The following is a 23,926-nucleotide window of genomic DNA, read 5'->3' as shown; positions in this document are numbered from 1 at the left end:
CTGGCAGGATCCTGTTACACTGTGGAAACCCCATACACATCTGGCAGGATCCTGATCCACAGTGAAAACCCCATACACACCTGGCAGGATCCTGATACACTGTGAAAACCCCATACACGCCTGGCAGGATCCTGAAAAACTGTGATACCCCATACACACCTGGCAGGATCCTGATACACTGTGAAAACCCCTATACACATCTGGCAGGATCCTGATGCACTGTGAAAACCCCAAACACACCTGACAGGATCCTGATACACTGTGAAAACCCCATACACACCTGGCAAGACCCTGATACACTGTGAAAACCCCATACACACTTGGCAAGTTCCTGATACACTGTGAAAACCCCATACACACCTGGCAGGACCATGATGCACTGTGAAAACCACATGAACACCAGGCAGGATCCTGATACACAGTTAAACCCCATACACACCTGGCAGGATCCTGATACACTGTGAAGCCCCATACACACCTGGCAGGATCCTGATCCACTGTGAAACCCCATTCACATCTGGCAGGATCCTGATGCACTGTGAAAACCCCATACACACCTGGCAGGATCCTGATACACTGTGAAACCCCATGCACACCTGGCAGGATCCTGATACACTGTGAAAACCCCATACACACATGGCAGGATCCTTATCCACTGTGAAAACCCCATACACACATGGCAGGATCCTGACCCACTGTGGAACCCCATACACATCTGGCAGGATCCTGACACATTGTGAAAACCCCATACACACCGGGAAGGATCCTGACACAATGTGAAAACCCCATACACACCTGGCAGGATCCTGATAAACTGTGAAACCCACATACACACCTGGCAGGATCCTGATACACTGTGAAAACCCCATACACAACTGGCAGTATCCTGATACACTGTGAAAACCCCACACACACGGCAGGATCCTGATGCACTGTGAAAACCCCATACACACCTGACAGGATCCTGATACTCTGTGAAAACCCCATACACACCTGGCAAGACCCTGATACACTGTGAAACCCCCATACACACCTGGCAAGTTCCTGATACACTGTTAAATACCCATACACACCTGGCAGGAAAATGATGCACTGTGAAAACCCCATACACACCTGGCAGGATACTGATCCAGTGTGAAATCCCCAAACAAACCTGGCAGGATCCTGATACACTATGAAACCCCCATACACACCTTGCAGGATTCTGATACACTGTGAAAACCTCAAACACACCTGGCAGGATCCTGACATAAATGTGAAAACCCATACACACCTGGCAGGATCCTGATCCACTGTGAAAACCCATGCACACCTGGCAAAATCCTGATCCACTGTGAAAACCCCATACACACCTGGCAGGATTCTCTTACACTGTGGAAACCCCATACACATCTGGCTGGATCCTGATCCGCTGTGAAATCCCCATACACACCTGGCAGTATCCTGATCCACTGTGAAAACCCCATACACACCTTTCAGATTCTGATGCACTGTGAAAACCCCATACACACCGGGCAGGACACTGAGACACTTTGAATAATCCATACGCACCTGGAAGGATCCTGATACACTGTGAAAAACCCATACACACCTGGCAGGTTCCTGATCCACTGTGAAACTCCATTCACATCTGGCAGGATCCTGATCCACTGTGAAACCCCATTCACATCTGGCAGGATCCTGATCCACTGTGAAACACCATTCACATCTGGCAGGATACTGATACACTGTGAAAACCCCACACACACCTGGCATGATCCTGATACACTGTGAAAACCCCTTACACACCTGGCAGGACGCTGATACACTGTGAAAACCCCATTCACTGCTGGCAGGATCCTGATACACTGTGAAAACCCCATACACACCTTGCAGGATCCTGATACACTGTGAAAACACCATACACGCCTGGCAGGATCCTGATACACTGTGAAAACCCTATACTCAGCTGGCAGGATCCTGATCCACTGTGAAAACCCCATACACTCCTGGCAGGATCCTGTTACACAGTGAAAACCCCATACACACCTGGCAGGATCCTGTTGGACTGTGAAAACCCCAAACTCACCTGGCAGGATCCTGATCCACTGTGAAAACCCCATACACACCTGGCAGGCCCCTGATACACTGTGAATATCCTGCAAACACCTGGCTGATCCTGATGCACTGCGAAACCCGATGCACACCTGGCAGGATCCTGATAAACTGTGAAAAACCCATACACACCTGGCAGGACCCTGATACACTGTGAATACCCCATACACACCTGGCAGGATCCTGATACACTGTGAAAACCCCATACACACCTGGCAGTATCCAGATACACTGTGAAACCCCCATGCACACCTGGCAGGATCCTGATACACTGTGAAAACCCCATAAACACCTGGCAGCGTCCTGATACACTGTGAAAACCCCATACATACCTGGCAGGATCCTGATACACTATGAAATCCCATACACACCTGGCAGGATCTGGTTACATTGTGGAAGCCCCATACACATCTGGCAGGATCCTGATATATTGTGAAATCCCCATTCACACCTGGCAGGATCCTGATCCACTGTGAAACCCCATACACACCTGGCAGGATCCTGTTACTCTGTGGAAACTCTTACCCATCTGGCAGGATCATGATCCACTGTGAAAACCCCAAACACACCTGGCAGGATCCTGATACACTGTGAAAACCCCATACACACCGGGAAGGTTCCTGATGTACTATGAAACCCCCATACACACTTGGCGGTTTCCTGATACACTGTGAAAACCCCATTCACACCTGGCAGGATCCTGTTCCACTGTGAAACGCCATTCAAATCTGGCAGGATCCCGATACACTGTGAAAACCCCATTCACACCTGGCAGGATCCAGATCCACTGTGAAACCCCATTCACATCTGGCAGGATCCTGATAAACTGTGAAAACCCCATTCACATTTGGCAGGATCGTGATACATTGTGAAACCCCAGACACACCGGGCAGGATCCTGATACACCGTGAAGACCCCATAAACACCTGGCAGATCCTGATACACTGTGAAACCCCATACACACCTGGCAGGAACCTGATACACTGTGAAAACCCCATACACACCTGGCAGGATCCTGACACACTGTGAAAACCCCATACACACCTGGCAGGATCCTGATACACTGTGAAAATCCCATACACACCTGCCAGGATCCTGATCCACTGTGAAAACCCCAGACACACGTGGCAGGATCCTGATGCACTGTGCAAACCTCATACACATGTGGCTGGATCCCGATACACTGTGAAACCCCCACACAAACCTGGCAGGATCCTGTTACACTGTGAAAACCCCATACACACCTGGCAAGATCATGATACACTGTGAAAACCCCATACACACCTGGCAGGATCCTGATGCACTGTGAAAACCCCATACACACCTGGCAGGATTCTGATCCACTGTGAAAACCCCATACACACCTGGCAGGATCCTGATGCACTGTGAAAACCCCATACACACCTGGCAGATTCCTGATCCACTGTGAAAACCCCATACACACCTGGCAGATTCCTGATCCACTGTGAAAACCCCATACACTTCTGGAAGCATCCTGATCCACTGTGAAAACCCCATACAAACCTGGAAGGATCCCGATTCACTGTGAAACCCCCATACACACCTGGCAGGATCCTGATCCACTGTGAAAACCCCATACACACCTGGCAGTATCCAGATACACTGTGAAACCCCCATGCACACCTGGCAGGATCCTGATACACTGTGAAAACCCCATAAACACCTGGCAGCGTCCTGATACACTGTGAAAACCCCATACATACCTGCCAGGATCCTGATACACTATGAAATCCCATACACACCTGGCAGGATCTGGTTACATTGTGGAAGCCCCATACACATCTGGCAGGATCCTGATATACTGTGAAATCCCCATTCACACCTGGCAGGATCCTGATCCACTGTGAAACCCCATACACACCTGGCAGGATCCTGTTACAGTGTGGAAACTCTTACCCATCTGGCAGGATCATGATCCACTGTGAAAACCCCAAACACACCTGGCAGGATCCTGATACACTGTGAAAACCCCGTACACACCGGGAAGGTTCCTGATGTACTATGAAACCCCCATACACACTTGGCGGTTTCCTCATACACAGTGAAAACCCCATTCACACCTGGCAGGATCCTGTTCCACTGTGAAATCCCATTCAAATCTGGCAGGATCCCGATACACTGTGAAAACCCCATTCACACCTGGCAGGATCCAGATCGACTGTGAAACCCCATTCACATCTGGCAAGATCCTGATAAACTGTGAAAACCCCATTCACATTTGGCAGGATCGTGATACATTGTGAAACCCCATCCACACCTGGCAGATCCTGATACACTGTGAAACCCCATACACACCTGGCAGGATCCGGATACACTGTGAAAACCCCATACACACCTGGCAGGATCCTGACACACTGTGAAAACCCCAAACACACCTGGCAGGATCCTGATACACTGTGAAAATCCCATACACACCTGCCAGGATCCTGATCCACTGTGAAAACCCCACACACACGTGGCAGGATCCTGATGCACTGTGAAAACCCCATACACATGTGGCTGGATCCCGATACACTGTGAAACCCCCACACAAACCTGGCAGGATCCTGTTACACTGTGAAAACCCCATACACACCTGGCAAGATCATGATACACTGTGAAAACCCCATACACACCTGGCAGGATCCTGATGCACTGGGAAAACCCCATACACACCTGGCAGGATTCTGATCCACTGTGAAAACCCCATACACACCTGGCAGGATCCTGATGCACTGTGAAAACCCCATACACACCTGGCAGATTCCTGATCCACTGTGAAAACCCCATACACTTCTGGAAGCATCATGATCCACTGTGAAAACCCCATACAAACCTGGAAGGATCCCGATGCACTGTGAAACCCCCATACACACCTGGCAGGATCCTGATATACTGTGAAAACCCCATTCACACCTGGCAGGATCCTGTTACACTGTGGAAACTCTTACCCATCTGGCAGGATCATGATCCACTGTGAAAACCCCAAACACACCTGGCAGGATCCCGATCCACTGTGAAAACCCCATACACACCTGGCAGGATCCCGATCCACTGTGAAAACCCCATACACACCTGGCAGATCCTGATACACTGGGAAACCCCATACACCCCTGGCAGATCCTGATACACTGTGTAACCCCATACACACCTGGCAGGATCCTGATACACTGTGAAAATCCCATACACACCTGCCAGGATCCTGATCCACTGTGAAAGCCCCATACACACGTGGCAGGATCCTGATGCACTGTGAAAACCCCATACACATGTGGCTGGATCCCGATACACTGTGAAACCCCCACACAAACCTGGCAGGATCCTGTTACACTGTGAAAACCCCATACACACCTGGCAAGATCATGATACACTGTGAAAACCCCATACACACCTGGCAGGATCCTGATCCACTGTGAAAACCCCATACACACGTGGCAGGATCCTGATGCACTGTGAAAACCCCATACACACCTGGCAGGATTCTGATCCACTGTGAAAACCCCATACACACCTGGCAGGATCCTGGTGCACTGTGAAAACCCCATACACACCTGGCAGATTCCTGATCCACTGTGAAAACCCCATACACTTCTGGAAGCATCCTGATCCACTGTGAAAACCCCATACATAACTGGAAGGATCCCGATTCAATGTGAAACCCCCATACACACCTGGCAGGATCCTGATCCACTGTGAAAACCCCATACACACCTGGCAGGATCCTGATACACAGTTATAACCCATACACAACTGGCTGGATCTTGTTACATTGTGGAAACCCCATACACATCTGGCAGGATCCTGATATACTGTGAAAACCCCATTCACACCTGGCAGGATCCTGTTACACTGTGGAAACTCTTACCCATCTGGCAGGATCATGATCCACTGTGAAAACCCCAAACACACCTGGCAGGCTCCCGATCCACTGTGCAAACCTCATACACATGTGGCTGGATCCCGATACACTGTGAAACCCCCACACAAACCTGGCAGGATCCTGTTACACTGTGAAAACCCCATACACACCTGGCAAGATCATGATACACTGTGAAAACCCCATACACACCTGGCAGGATCCTGATGCACTGTGAAAACCCCATACACACCTGGCAGGATTCTGATCCACTGTGAAAACCCCATACACACCTGGCAGGATCCTGATGCACTGTGAAAACCCCATACACACCTGGCAGATTCCTGATCCACTGTGAAAACCCCATACACACCTGGCAGATTCCTGATCCACTGTGAAAACCCCATACACTTCTGGAAGCATCCTGATCCACTGTGAAAACCCCATACAAACCTGGAAGGATCCCGATTCACTGTGAAACCCCCATACACACCTGGCAGGATCCTGATCCACTGTGAAAACCCCATACACACCTGGCAGTATCCAGATACACTGTGAAACCCCCATGCACACCTGGCAGGATCCTGATACACTGTGAAAACCCCATAAACACCTGGCAGCGTCCTGATACACTGTGAAAACCCCATACATACCTGCCAGGATCCTGATACACTATGAAATCCCATACACACCTGGCAGGATCTGGTTACATTGTGGAAGCCCCATACACATCTGGCAGGATCCTGATATACTGTGAAATCCCCATTCACACCTGGCAGGATCCTGATCCACTGTGAAACCCCATACACACCTGGCAGGATCCTGTTACAGTGTGGAAACTCTTACCCATCTGGCAGGATCATGATCCACTGTGAAAACCCCAAACACACCTGGCAGGATCCTGATACACTGTGAAAACCCCGTACACACCGGGAAGGTTCCTGATGTACTATGAAACCCCCATACACACTTGGCGGTTTCCTCATACACTGTGAAAACCCCATTCACACCTGGCAGGATCCTGTTCCACTGTGAAATCCCATTCAAATCTGGCAGGATCCCGATACACTGTGAAAACCCCATTCACACCTGGCAGGATCCAGATCCACTGTGAAACCCCATTCACATCTGGCAAGATCCTGATAAACTGTGAAAACCCCATTCACATTTGGCAGGATCGTGATACATTGTGAAACCCCATCCACACCTGGCAGATCCTGATACACTGTGAAACCCCATACACACCTGGCAGGATCCGGATACACTGTGAAAACCCCATACACACCTGGCAGGATCCTGACACACTGTGAAAACCCCAAACACACCTGGCAGGATCCTGATACACTGTGAAAATCCCATACACACCTGCCAGGATCCTGATCCACTGTGAAAACCCCACACACACGTGGCAGGATCCTGATGCACTGTGAAAACCCCATACACATGTGGCTGGATCCCGATACACTGTGAAACCCCCACACAAACCTGGCAGGATCCTGTTACACTGTGAAAACCCCATACACACCTGGCAAGATCATGATACACTGTGAAAACCCCATACACACCTGGCAGGATCCTGATGCACTGGGAAAACCCCATACACACCTGGCAGGATTCTGATCCACTGTGAAAACCCCATACACACCTGGCAGGATCCTGATGCACTGTGAAAACCCCATACACACCTGGCAGATTCCTGATCCACTGTGAAAACCCCATACACTTCTGGAAGCATCATGATCCACTGTGAAAACCCCATACAAACCTGGAAGGATCCCGATGCACTGTGAAACCCCCATACACACCTGGCAGGATCCTGATATACTGTGAAAACCCCATTCACACCTGGCAGGATCCTGTTACACTGTGGAAACTCTTACCCATCTGGCAGGATCATGATCCACTGTGAAAACCCCAAACACACCTGGCAGGATCCCGATCCACTGTGAAAACCCCATACACACCTGGCAGGATCCCGATCCACTGTGAAAACCCCATACACACCTGGCAGATCCTGATACACTGGGAAACCCCATACACCCCTGGCAGATCCTGATACACTGTGTAACCCCATACACACCTGGCAGGATCCTGATACACTGTGAAAATCCCATACACACCTGCCAGGATCCTGATCCACTGTGAAAGCCCCATACACACGTGGCAGGATCCTGATGCACTGCGAAAACCCCATACACATGTGGCTGGATCCCGATACACTGTGAAACCCCCACACAAACCTGGCAGGATCCTGTTACACTGTGAAAACCCCATACACACCTGGCAAGATCATGATACACTGTGAAAACCCCATACACACCTGGCAGGATCCTGATCCACTGTGAAAACCCCATACACACGTGGCAGGATCCTGATGCACTGTGAAAACCCCATACACACCTGGCAGGATTCTGATCCACTGTGAAAACCCCATACACACCTGGCAGGATCCTGGTGCACTGTGAAAACCCCATACACACCTGGCAGATTCCTGATCCACTGTGAAAACCCCATACACTTCTGGAAGCATCCTGATCCACTGTGAAAACCCCATACATAACTGGAAGGATCCCGATTCAATGTGAAACCCCCATACACACCTGGCAGGATCCTGATCCACTGTGAAAACCCCATACACACCTGGCAGGATCCTGATACACAGTTATAACCCATACACAACTGGCTGGATCTTGTTACATTGTGGAAACCCCATACACATCTGGCAGGATCCTGATATACTGTGAAAACCCCATTCACACCTGGCAGGATCCTGTTACACTGTGGAAACTCTTACCCATCTGGCAGGATCATGATCCACTGTGAAAACCCCAAACACACCTGGCAGGCTCCCGATCCACTGTGAAAACCCCATACACACCTGGCAGGATCCCGATCCACTGTGAAAACCCCATACACACCTGGCAGATCCTGATCCACTGTGAAAACCCCATACACACCTGGCAGTATCCAGATACACTGTGAAACCCCCATGCACACCTGGCAGGATCCTGATACACTGTGAAAACCCCATAAACACCTGGCAGCGTCCTGATACACTGTGAAAACCCCATACATACCTGGCAGGATCCTGATACACTATGAAATCCCATACACACCTGGCAGGATCTGGTTACATTGTGGAAGCCCCATACACATCTGGCAGGATCCTGATATATTGTGAAATCCCCATTCACACCTGGCAGGATCCTGATCCACTGTGAAACCCCATACACACCTGGCAGGATCCTGTTACTCTGTGGAAACTCTTACCCATCTGGCAGGATCATGATCCACTGTGAAAACCCCAAACACACCTGGCAGGATCCTGATACACTGTGAAAACCCCATACACACCGGGAAGGTTCCTGATGTACTATGAAACCCCCATACACACTTGGCGGTTTCCTGATACACTGTGAAAACCCCATTCACACCTGGCAGGATCCTGTTCCACTGTGAAACGCCATTCAAATCTGGCAGGATCCCGATACACTGTGAAAACCCCATTCACACCTGGCAGGATCCAGATCCACTGTGAAACCCCATTCACATCTGGCAGGATCCTGATAAACTGTGAAAACCCCATTCACATTTGGCAGGATCGTGATACATTGTGAAACCCCAGACACACCGGGCAGGATCCTGATACACTATGAAATCCCATACACACCTGGCAGGATCTGGTTACATTGTGGAAGCCCCATACACATCTGGCAGGATCCTGATATATTGTGCAATCCCCATTCACACCTGGCAGGATCCTGATCCACTGTGAAACCCCATACACACCTGGCAGGATCCTGTTACTCTGTGGAAACTCTTACCCATCTGGCAGGATCATGATCCACTGTGAAAACCCCAAACACACCTGGCAGGATCCTGATACACTGTGAAAACCCCATACACACCGGGAAGGTTCCTGATGTACTATGAAACCCCCATACACACTTGGCGGTTTCCTGATACACTGTGAAAACCCCATTCACACCTGGCAGGATCCTGTTCCACTGTGAAACGCCATTCAAATCTGGCAGGATCCCGATACACTGTGAAAACCCCATTCACACCTGGCAGGATCCAGATCCACTGTGAAACCCCATTCACATCTGGCAGGATCCTAATAAACTGTGAAAACCCCATTCACATTTGGCAGGATCGTGATACATTGTGAAACCCCAGACACACCGGGCAGGATCCTGATACACCGTGAAGACCCCATAAACACCTGGCAGATCCTGATACACTGTGAAACCCCATACACACCTGGCAGATCCTGATACACTGTGAAACCCCATACACATGTGGCTGGATCCCGATACACTGTGAAACCCCCACACAAACCTGGCAGGATCCTGTTACACTGTGAAAACCCCATACACACCTGGCAAGATCATGATACACTGTGAAAACCCCATACACACCTGGCAGGATCCTGATGCACTGGGAAAACCCCATACACACCTGGCAGGATTCTGATCCACTGTGAAAACCCCATACACACCTGGCAGGATCCTGATGCACTGTGAAAACCCCATACACACCTGGCAGATTCCTGATCCACTGTGAAAACCCCATACACTTCTGGAAGCATCATGATCCACTGTGAAAACCCCATACAAACCTGGAAGGATCCCGATGCACTGTGAAACCCCCATACACACCTGGCAGGATCCTGATCCACTGTGAAAACCCCAGACACACCTGGCAGGATCCTGATACACAGTTATAACCCATACACAACTGGCAGGATCTTGTTACATTGTGGAAACCCCATACACACATGGCAGGATCCTGATATACTGTGAAAACCCCATTCACACCTGGTAGGATCCTGTTACACTGTGGAAACTCTTACCCATCTGGCAGGATCATGATCCACTGTGAAAACCCCAAACACACCTGGCAGGATCCCGATCCACTGTGAAAACCCCATACACACCTGGCAGGATCCCGATCCACTGTGAAAACCCCATACACACCTGGCAGATCCTGATACACTGGGAAACCCCATACACCCCTGGCAGATCCTGATACACTGTGTAACCCCATACACACCTGGCAGGATCCTGATACACTGTGAAAATCCCATACACACCTGCCAGGATCCTGATCCACTGTGAAAGCCCCATACACACGTGGCAGGATCCTGATGCACTATGAAATCCCATACACACCTGGCAGGATCTGGTTACATTGTGGAAGCCCCATACACATCTGGCAGGATCCTGATATATTGTGAAATCCCCATTCACACCTGGCAGGATCCTGATCCACTGTGAAACCCCATACACACCTGGCAGGATCCTGTTAGTCTGTGGAAACTCTTACCCATCTGGCAGGATCATGATCCACTGTGAAAACCCCAAACACACCTGGCAGGATCCTGATACACTGTGAAAACCCCATACACACCGGGAAGGTTCCTGATGTACTATGAAACCCCCATACACACTTGGCGGTTTCCTGATACACTGTGAAAACCCCATTCACACCTGGCAGGATCCTGTTCCACTGTGAAACGCCATTCAAATCTGGCAGGATCCCGATACACTGTGAAAACCCCATTCACACCTGGCAGGATCCAGATCCACTGTGAAACCCCATTCACATCTGGCAGGATCCTGATAAACTGTGAAAACCCCATTCACATTTGGCAGGATCGTGATACATTGTGAAACCCCAGACACACCGGGCAGGATCCTGATACACCGTGAAGACCCCATAAACACCTGGCAGATCCTGATACACTGTGAAACCCCATACACACCTGGCAGATCCTGATACACTGTGAAACCCCATACACACCTGGCAGGAACCTGATACACTGTGAAAACCCCATACACACCTGGCAGGATCCTGACACACTGTGAAAACCCCATACACACCTGGCAGGATCCTGATACACTGTGAAAATCCCATACACACCTGCCAGGATCATGATCCACTGTGAAAACCCCATACACACGTGGCAGGATCCTGATGCACTGTGCAAACCTCATACACATGTGGCTGGATCCCGATACACTGTGAAACCCCCACACAAACCTGGCAGGATCCTGTTACACTGTGAAAACCCCATACACACCTGGCAAGATCATGATACACTGTGAAAACCCCATACACACCTGGCAGGATCCTGATGCACTGTGAAAACCCCATACACACCTGGCAGGATTCTGATCCACTGTGAAAACCCCATACACACCTGGCAGGATCCTGATGCACTGTGAAAACCCCATACACACCTGGCAGATTCCTGATCCACTGTGAAAACCCCATACACACCTGGCAGATTCCTGATCCACTGTGAAAACCCCATACACTTCTGGAAGCATCCTGATCCACTGTGAAAACCCCATACAAACCTGGAAGGATCCCGATTCACTGTGAAACCCCCATACACACCTGGCAGGATCCTGATCCACTGTGAAAACCCCATACACACCTGGCAGTATCCAGATACACTGTGAAACCCCCATGCACACCTGGCAGGATCCTGATACACTGTGAAAACCCCATAAACACCTGGCAGCGTCCTGATACACTGTGAAAACCCCATACATACCTGCCAGGATCCTGATACACTATGAAATCCCATACACACCTGGCAGGATCTGGTTACATTGTGGAAGCCCCATACACATCTGGCAGGATCCTGATATACTGTGAAATCCCCATTCACACCTGGCAGGATCCTGATCCACTGTGAAACCCCATACACACCTGGCAGGATCCTGTTACAGTGTGGAAACTCTTACCCATCTGGCAGGATCATGATCCACTGTGAAAACCCCAAACACACCTGGCAGGATCCTGATACACTGTGAAAACCCCGTACACACCGGGAAGGTTCCTGATGTACTATGAAACCCCCATACACACTTGGCGGTTTCCTGATACACTGTGAAAACCCCATTCACAACTGGCAGGATCCTGTTCCACTGTGAAATCCCATTCAAATCTGGCAGGATCCCGATACACTGTGAAAACCCCATTCACACCTGGCAGGATCCAGATCCACTGTGAAACCCCATTCACATCTGGCAAGATCCTGATAAACTGTGAAAACCCCATTCACATTTGGCAGGATCGTGATACATTGTGAAACCCCAGACACACCGGGCAGGATCCTGATACACCGTGAAGACCCCATAAACACCTGGCAGATCCTGATACACTGTGAAGCCCCATCCACACCTGGCAGATCCTGATACACTGTGAAACCCCATACACACCTGGCAGGATCCTGATACACTGTGAAAACCCCATACACACCTGGCAGGATCCTGACACACTGTGAAAACCCCAAACACACCTGGCAGGATCCTGATACACTGTGAAAATCCCATACACACCTGCCAGGATCCTGATCCACTGTGAAAACCCCACACACACGTGGCAGGATCCTGATGCACTGTGAAAACCCCATACACATGTGGCTGGATCCCGATACACTGTGAAACCCCCACACAAACCTGGCAGGATCCTGTTACACTGTGAAAACCCCATACACACCTGGCAAGATCATGATACACTGTGAAAACCCCATACACACCTGGCAGGATCCTGATGCACTGGGAAAACCCCATACACACCTGGCAGGATTCTGATCCACTGTGAAAACCCCATACACACCTGGCAGGATCCTGATGCACTGTGAAAACCCCATACACACCTGGCAGATTCCTGATCCACTGTGAAAACCCCATACACTTCTGGAAGCATCATGATCCACTGTGAAAACCCCATACAAACCTGGAAGGATCCCGATGCACTGTGAAACCCCCATACACACCTGGCAGGATCCTGATATACTGTGAAAACCCCATTCACACCTGGCAGGATCCTGTTACACTGTGGAAACTCTTACCCATCTGGCAGGATCATGATCCACTGTGAAAACCCCAAACACACCTGGCAGGATCCCGATCCACTGTGAAAACCCCATACACACCTGGCAGGATCCCGATCCACTGTGAAAACCCCATACACACCTGGCAGATCCTGATACACTGGGAAACCCCATACACCCCTGGCAGATCCTGATACACTGTGTAACCCCATACACACCTGGCAGGATCCTGATACACTGTGAAAATCCCATACACACCTGCCAGGATCCCGATACACTGTGAAACCCCCACACAAACCTGGCAGGATCCTGTTACACTGTGAAAACCCCATACACACCTGGCAAGATCATGATACACTGTGAAAACCCCATACACACCTGGCAGGATCCTGATCCACTGTGAAAACCCCATACACACGTGGCAGGATCCTGATGCACTGTGAAAACCCCATACACACCTGGCAGGATTCTGATCCACTGTGAAAACCCCATACACACCTGGCAGGATCCTGGTGCACTGTGAAAACCCCATACACACCTGGCAGATTCCTGATCCACTGTGAAAACCCCATACACTTCTGGAAGCATCCTGATCCACTGTGAAAACCCCATACATAACTGGAAGGATCCCGATTCAATGTGAAACCCCCATACACACCTGGCAGGATCCTGATCCACTGTGAAAACCCCATACACACCTGGCAGGATCCTGATACACAGTTATAACCCATACACAACTGGCTGGATCTTGTTACATTGTGGAAACCCCATACACATCTGGCAGGATCCTGATATACTGTGAAAACCCCATTCACACCTGGCAGGATCCTGTTACACTGTGGAAACTCTTACCCATCTGGCAGGATCATGATCCACTGTGAAAACCCCAAACACACCTGGCAGGCTCCCGATCCACTGTGAAAACCCCATACACACCTGGCAGGATCCCGATCCACTGTGAAAACCCCATACACACCTGGCAGATCCTGATCCACTGTGAAAACCCCATACACACCTGGCAGTATCCAGATACACTGTGAAACCCCCATGCACACCTGGCAGGATCCTGATACACTGTGAAAACCCCATAAACACCTGGCAGCGTCCTGATACACTGTGAAAACCCCATACATACCTGGCAGGATCCTGATACACTATGAAATCCCATACACACCTGGCAGGATCTGGTTACATTGTGGAAGCCCCATACACATCTGGCAGGATCCTGATATATTGTGAAATCCCCATTCACACCTGGCAGGATCCTGATCCACTGTGAAACCCCATACACACCTGGCAGGATCCTGTTACTCTGTGGAAACTCTTACCCATCTGGCAGGATCATGATCCACTGTGAAAACCCCAAACACACCTGGCAGGATCCTGATACACTGTGAAAACCCCATACACACCGGGAAGGTTCCTGATGTACTATGAAACCCCCATACACACTTGGCGGTTTCCTGATACACTGTGAAAACCCCATTCACACCTGGCAGGATCCTGTTCCACTGTGAAACGCCATTCAAATCTGGCAGGATCCCGATACACTGTGAAAACCCCATTCACACCTGGCAGGATCCAGATCCACTGTGAAACCCCATTCACATCTGGCAGGATCCTGATAAACTGTGAAAACCCCATTCACATTTGGCAGGATCGTGATACATTGTGAAACCCCAGACACACCGGGCAGGATCCTGATACACTATGAAATCCCATACACACCTGGCAGGATCTGGTTACATTGTGGAAGCCCCATACACATCTGGCAGGATCCTGATATATTGTGCAATCCCCATTCACACCTGGCAGGATCCTGATCCACTGTGAAACCCCATACACACCTGGCAGGATCCTGTTACTCTGTGGAAACTCTTACCCATCTGGCAGGATCATGATCCACTGTGAAAACCCCAAACACACCTGGCAGGATCCTGATACACTGTGAAAACCCCATACACACCGGGAAGGTTCCTGATGTACTATGAAACCCCCATACACACTTGGCGGTTTCCTGATACACTGTGAAAACCCCATTCACACCTGGCACGATCCTGTTCCACTGTGAAACGCCATTCAAATCTGGCAGGATCCCGATACACTGTGAAAACCCCATTCACACCTGGCAGGATCCAGATCCACTGTGAAACCCCATTCACATCTGGCAGGATCCTGATAAACTGTGAAAACCCCATTCACATTTGGCAGGATCGTGATACATTGTGAAACCCCAGACACACCGGGCAGGATCCTGATACACCGTGAAGACCCCATAAACACCTGGCAGATCCTGATACACTGTGAAACCCCATACACACCTGGCAGATCCTGATACACTGTGAAACCCCATACACATGTGGCTGGATCCCGATACACTGTGAAACCCCCACACAAACCTGGCAGGATCCTGTTACACTGTGAAAACCCCATACACACCTGGCAAGATCATGATACACTGTGAAAACCCCATACACACCTGGCAGGATCCTGATGCACTGGGAAAACCCCATACACACCTGGCAGGATTCTGATCCACTGTGAAAACCCCATACACACCTGGCAGGATCCTGATGCACTGTGAAAACCCCATACACACCTGGCAGATTCCTGATCCACTGTGAAAACCCCATACACTTCTGGAAGCATCATGATCCACTGTGAAAACCCCATACAAACCTGGAAGGATCCCGATGCACTGTGAAACCCCCATACACACCTGGCAGGATCCTGATCCACTGTGAAAACCCCAGACACACCTGGCAGGATCCTGATGCACAGTTATAACCCATACACAACTGGCAGGATCTTGTTACATTGTGGAAACCCCATACACACCTGGCAGGATCCTGATATACTGTGAAAACCCCATTCACACCTGGCAGGATCCTGTTACACTGTGGAAACTCTTACCCATCTGGCAGGATCATGATCCACTGTGAAAACCCCAAACACACCTGGCAGGATCCCGATCCACTGTGATAACCCCATACACACCTGGCAGGATCCCGATCCACTGTGAAAACCCCATACACACCTGGCAGATCCTGATACACTGGGAAACCCCATACACCCCTGGCAGATCCTGATACACTGTGTAACCCCATACACACCTGGCAGGATCCTGATACACTGTGAAAATCCCATACACACCTGCCAGGATCCTGATCCACTGTGAAAGCCCCATACACACGTGGCAGGATCCTGATGCACTGTGAAAACCCCATACACATGTGGCTGGATCCCGATACACTGTGAAACCCCCACACAAACCTGGCAGGATCCTGTTACACTGTGAAAACCCCATACACACCTGGCAAGATCATGATACACTGTGAAAACCCCATACACACCTGGCAGGATCCTGATCCACTGTGAAAACCCCATACACACGTGGCAGGATCCTGATGCACTGTGAAAACCCCATACACACCTGGCAGGATTCTGATCCACTGTGAAAACCCCATACACACCTGGCAGGATCCTGGTGCACTGTGAAAACCCCATACACACCTGGCAGATTCCTGATCCACTGTGAAAACCCCATACACTTCTGGAAGCATCCTGATCCACTGTGAAAACCCCATACAAAACTGGAAGGATCCCGATTCAATGTGAAACCCCCATACACACCTGGCAGGATCCTGATCCACTGTGAAAACCCCATACACACCTGGCAGGATCCTGATACACAGTTATAACCCATACACAACTGGCTGGATCTTGTTACATTGTGGAAACCCCATACACATCTGGCAGGATCCTGATATACTGTGAAAACCCCATTCACACCTGGCAGGATCCTGTTACACTGTGGAAACTCTTACCCATCTGGCAGGATCATGATCCACTGTGAAAACCCCAAACACACCTGGCAGGCTCCCGATTCACTGTGAAAACCCCATACACACCTGGCGGGATCCCGATCCACTGTGAAAACCCCATACACACCTGGCAGATCCTGATCCACTGTGAAAACCCCATACACACCAGGCAGTATCCAGATACACTGTGAAACCCCCATGCACACCTGGCAGGATACTGATACACTGTGAAAACCCCATAAACACCTGGCAGCGTCCTGATACACTGTGAAAACCCCATACATACCTGGCAGGATCCTGATACACTATGAAATCCCATACACACCTGGCAGGATCTGGTTACATTCTGGAAGCCCCATACACATCTGGCAGGATCCTGATATATTGTGAAATCCCCATTCACACCTGGCAGGATCCTGATCCACTGTGAAACCCCATACACACCTGGCAGGATCCTGTTACTCTGTGGAAACTCTTACCCATCTGGCAGGATCATGATCCACTGTGAAAACCCCAAACACACCTGGCAGGATCCTGATACACTGTGAAAACCCCATACACACCGGGAAGGTTCCTGATGTACTATGAAACCCCCATACACACTTGGCGGTTTCCTGATACACTGTGAAAACCCCATTCACACCTGGCAGGATCCTGTTCCACTGTGAAACGCCATTCAAATATGGCAGGATACCGATACACTGTGAAAACCCTATTCACACCTGGCAGGATCCAGATCCACTGTGAAACCCCATTCACATCTGGCAGGATCCTGATAAACTGTGAAAACCCCATTCACATTTGGCAGGATCGTGATACATTGTGAAACCCCAGACACACCGGGCAGGATCCTGATACACTATGAAATCCCATACACACCTGGCAGGATCTGGTTACATTGTGGAAGCCCCATACACATCTGGCAGGATCCTGATATATTGTGCAATCCCCATTCACACCTGGCAGGATCCTGATCCACTGTGAAACCCCATACACACCTGGCAGGATCCTGTTACTCTGTGGAAACTCTTACCCATCTGGCAGGATCATGATCCACTGTGAAAACCCCAAACACACCTGGCAGGATCCTGATACACTGTGAAAACCCCATACACACCGGGAAGGTTCCTGATGTACTATGAAACCCCCATACACACTTGGCGGTTTCCTGATACACTGTGAAAACCCCATTCACACCTGGCAGGATCCTGTTCCACTGTGAAACGCCATTCAAATCTGGCAGGATCCCGATACACTGTGAAAACCCCATTCACACCTGGCAGGATCCAGATCCACTGTGAAACCCCATTCACATCTGGCAGGATCCTGATAAACTGTGAAAACCCCATTCACATTTGGCAGGATCGTGATACATTGTGAAACCCCAGACACACCGGGCAGGATCCTGATACACCGTGAAGACCCCATAAACACCTGGCAGATCCTGATACACTGTGAAACCCCATACACACCTGGCAGATCCTGATACACTGTGAAACCCCATACACACCTGGCAGGAACCTGATACACTGTGAAAACCCCATACACACCTGGCAGGATCCTGACACACTGTGAAAACCCCATACACACCTGGCAGGATCCTGATACACTGTGAAAATCCCATACACACCTGCCAGGATCCTGATCCACTGTGAAAACCCCATACACACGTGGCAGGATCCTGATGCACTGTGCAAACCTCATACACATGTGGCTGGATCCCGATACACTGTGAAACCCCCACACAAACCTGGCAGGATCCTGTTACACTGTGAAAACCCCATACACACCTGGCAAGATCATGATACACTGTGAAAACCCCATACACACCTGGCAGGATCCTGATGCACTGTGAAAACCCCATACACACCTGGCAGGATTCTGATCCACTGTGAAAACCCCATACACACCTGGCAGGATCCTGATGCACTGTGAAAACCCCATACACACCTGGCAGATTCCTGATCCACTGTGAAAACCCCATACACACCTGGCAGATTCCTGATCCACTGTGAAAACCCCATACACTTCTGGAAGCATCCTGATCCACTGTGAAAACCCCATACAAACCTGGAAGGATCCCGATTCACTGTGAAACCCCCATACACACCTGGCAGGATCCTGATCCACTGTGAAAACCCCATACACACCTGGCAGTATCCAGATACACTGTGAAACCCCCATGCACACCTGGCAGGATCCTGATACACTGTGAAAACCCCATAAACACCTGGCAGCGTCCTGATACACTGTGAAAACCCCATACATACCTGGCAGGATCCTGATATACTATGAAATCCCATACACACCTGGCAGGATCTGGTTACATTGTGGAAGCCCCATACACATCTGGCAGGATCCTGATATACTGTGAAATCCCCATTCACACCTGGCAGGATCCTGATCCACTGTGAAACCCCATACACACCTGGCAGGATCCTGTTACTCTGTGGAAACTCTTACCCATCTGGCAGGATCATGATCCACTGTGAAAACCCCAAACACACCTGGCAGGATCCTGATACACTGTGAAAACCCCATACACACCGGGAAGGTTCCTGATGTACTATGAAACCCCCATACACACTTGGCGGTTTCCTGATACACTGTGAAAACCCCATTCACACCTGGCAGGATCCTGTTCCACTGTGAAACGCCATTCAAATCTGGCAGGATCCCGATACACTGTGAAAACCCCATTCACACCTGGCAGGATCCAGATCCACTGTGAAACCCCATTCACATCTGGCAGGATCCTGATAAACTGTGAAAACCCCATTCACATTTGGCAGGATCGTGATACATTGTGAAACCCCAGACACACCGGGCAGGATCCTGATACACCGTGAAGACCCCATAAACACCTGGCAGATCCTGATACACTGTGAAACCCCATACACACCTGGCAGATCCTGATACACTGTGAAACCCCATACACACCTGGCAGGAACCTGATACACTGTGAAAACCCCATACACACCTGGCAGGATCCTGACACACTGTGAAAACCCCATACACACCTGGCAGGATCCTGATACACTGTGAAAATCCCATACACACCTGCCAGGATCCTGATCCACTGTGAAAACCCCATACACACGTGGCAGGATCCTGATGCACTGTGCAAACCTCATACACATGTGGCTGGATCCCGATACACTGTGAAACCCCCACACAAACCTGGCAGGATACTGTTACACTGTGAAAACCCCATACACACCTGGCAAGATCATGATACACTGTGAAAACCCCATACACACCTGGCAGGATCCTGATGCACTGTGAAAACCCCATACACACCTGGCAGGATTCTGATCCACTGTGAAAACCCCATACACACCTGGCAGGATCCTGATGCACTGTGAAAACCCCATACACACCTGGCAGATTCCTGATCCACTGTGAAAACCCCATACACACCTGGCAGATTCCTGATCCACTGTGAAAACCCCATACACTTCTGGAAGCATCCTGATCCACTGTGAAAACCCCATACAAACCTGGAAGGATCCCGATTCACTGTGAAACCCCCATACACACCTGGCAGGATCCTGATCCACTGTGAAAACCCCATACACACCTGGCAGTATCCAGATACACTGTGAAACCCCCATGCACACCTGGCAGGATCCTGATACACTGTGAAAACCCCATAAACACCTGGCAGCGTCCTGATACACTGTGAAAACCCCATACAGACCTGGCAGGATCCTGATACACTATGAAATCCCATACACACCTGGCAGGATCTGGTTACATTGTGGAAGCCCCATACACATCTGGCAGGATCCTGATATACTGTGAAATCCCCATTCACACCTGGCAGGATCCTGATCCACTGTGAAACCCCATACACACCTGGCAGGATCCTGTTACTCTGTGGAAACTCTTACCCATCTGGCAGGATCATGATCCACTGTGAAAACCCCAAACACACCTGGCAGGATCCTGATACACTGCGAAAACCCCATACACACCGGGAAGGTTCCTGATGTACTATGAAACCCCCATACACACTTGGCGGTTTCCTGATACACTGTGAAAACCCCATTCACACCTGGCAGGATCCTGTTCCACTGTGAAACGCCATTCAAATCTGGCAGGATCCCGATACACTGTGAAAACCCCATTCACACCTGGCAGGATCCAGATCCACTGTGAAACCCCATTCACATCTGGCAGGATCCTGATAAACTGTGAAAACCCCATTCACATTTGGCAGGATCGTGATACATTGTGAAACCCCAGACACACCGGGCAGGATCCTGATACACCGTGAAGACCCCATAAACACCTGGCAGATCCTGATACACTGTGAAACCCCATACACACCTGGCAGATCCTGATACACTGTGAAACCCCATACACACCTGGCAGGAACCTGATACACTGTGAAAACCCCATACACACCTGGCAGGATCCTGACACACTGTGAAAACCCCATACACACCTGGCAGGATCCTGATACACTGTGAAAATCCCATACACACCTGCCAGGATCCTGATCCACTGTGAAAACCCCATACACACGTGGCAGGATCCTGATGCACTGTGCAAACCTCATACACATGTGGCTGGATCCCGATACACTGTGAAACCCCCACACAAACCTGGCAGGATACTGTTACACTGTGAAAACCCCATACACACCTGGCAAGATCATGATACACTGTGAAAACCCCATACACACCTGGCAGGATCCTGATGCACTGTGAAAACCCCATACACACCTGGCAGGATTCTGATCCACTGTGAAAACCCCATACACACCTGGCAGGATCCTGATGCACTGTGAAAACCCCATACACACCTGGCAGATTCCTGATCCACTGTGAAAACCCCATACACACCTGGCAGATTCCTGATCCACTGTGAAAACCCCATACACTTCTGGAAGCATCCTGATCCACTGTGAAAACCCCATACAAACCTGGAAGGATCCCGATTCACTGTGAAACCCCCATACACACCTGGCAGGATCCTGATCCACTGTGAAAACCCCATACACACCTGGCAGTATCCAGATACACTGTGAAACCCCCATGCACACCTGGCAGGATCCTGATACACTGTGAAAACCCCATAAACACCTGGCAGCGTCCTGATACACTGTGAAAACCCCATACATACCTGGCAGGATCCTGATACACTATGAAATCCCATACACACCTGGCAGGATCTGGTTACATTGTGGAAGCCCCATACACATCTGGCAGGATCCTGATATACTGTGAAATCCCCATTCACACCTGGCAGGATCCTGATCCACTGTGAAACCCCATACACACCTGGCAGGATCCTGTTACACTGTGGAAACTCTTACCCATCTGGCAGGATCATGATCCACTGTGAAAACCCCAAACACACCTGGCAGGATCCTGATACACTGTGAAAACCCCGTACACACCGGGAAGGTTCCTGATGTACTATGAAACCCCCATACACACTTGGCGGTTCCCTGATACACTGTGAAAACCCCATTCACACCTGGCAGGATCCTGTTCCACTGTGAAACCCCATTCAAATCTGGCAGGATCCCGATACACTGTGAAAACCCCATTCACACCTGGCAGGATCCAGATGCACTGTGAAAACCCCATACACACCTGGCAGGATTCTGATCCACTGTGAAAACCCCATACACACCTGGCAGGATCCTGGTGCACTGTGAAAACCCCATACACACCTGGCAGATTCCTGATCCACTGTGAAAACCCCATACACTTCTGGAAGCATCCTGATCCACTGTGAAAACCCCATACAAAACTGGAAGAATCCCGATTCAATGTGAAACCCCCATGCACACCTGGCAGGATCCTGATCCACTGTGAAAACCCCATACACACCTGGCAGGATCCTGATACACAGTTATAACCCATACACAACTGGCTGGATCTTGTTACATTGTGGAAACCCCATACACATCTGGCAGGATCCTGATATACTGTGAAAACCCCATTCACACCTGGCAGGATCCTGTTACACTGTGGAAACTCTTACCCATCTGGCAGGATCATGATCCACTGTGAAAACCCCAAACACACCTGGCAGGATCCCGATCCACTGTGAAAACCCCATACACACCTGGCAGGATCCCGATCCACTGTGAAAACCCCATACACACCTGGCAGATCCTGATCCACTGTGAAAACCCCATACACACCTGGCAGGATCCTGATACACTGTGGAAACCCCATACACACCGGGAAGGTTCCTGATGCACTATGAAACCCCCATACACACTTGGCGGATTCCTGATACACTGTGAAAACCCCATTCACACCTGGCAGGATCCTGTTC

The sequence above is a fragment of the Heterodontus francisci genome, unplaced genomic scaffold (genome assembly GCF_036365525.1).
Source record: "Heterodontus francisci isolate sHetFra1 unplaced genomic scaffold, sHetFra1.hap1 HAP1_SCAFFOLD_66, whole genome shotgun sequence".
Taxonomy (NCBI): Eukaryota; Metazoa; Chordata; class Chondrichthyes; order Heterodontiformes; family Heterodontidae; genus Heterodontus; species Heterodontus francisci.
This window is presented reverse-complemented; position numbering follows the sequence as displayed.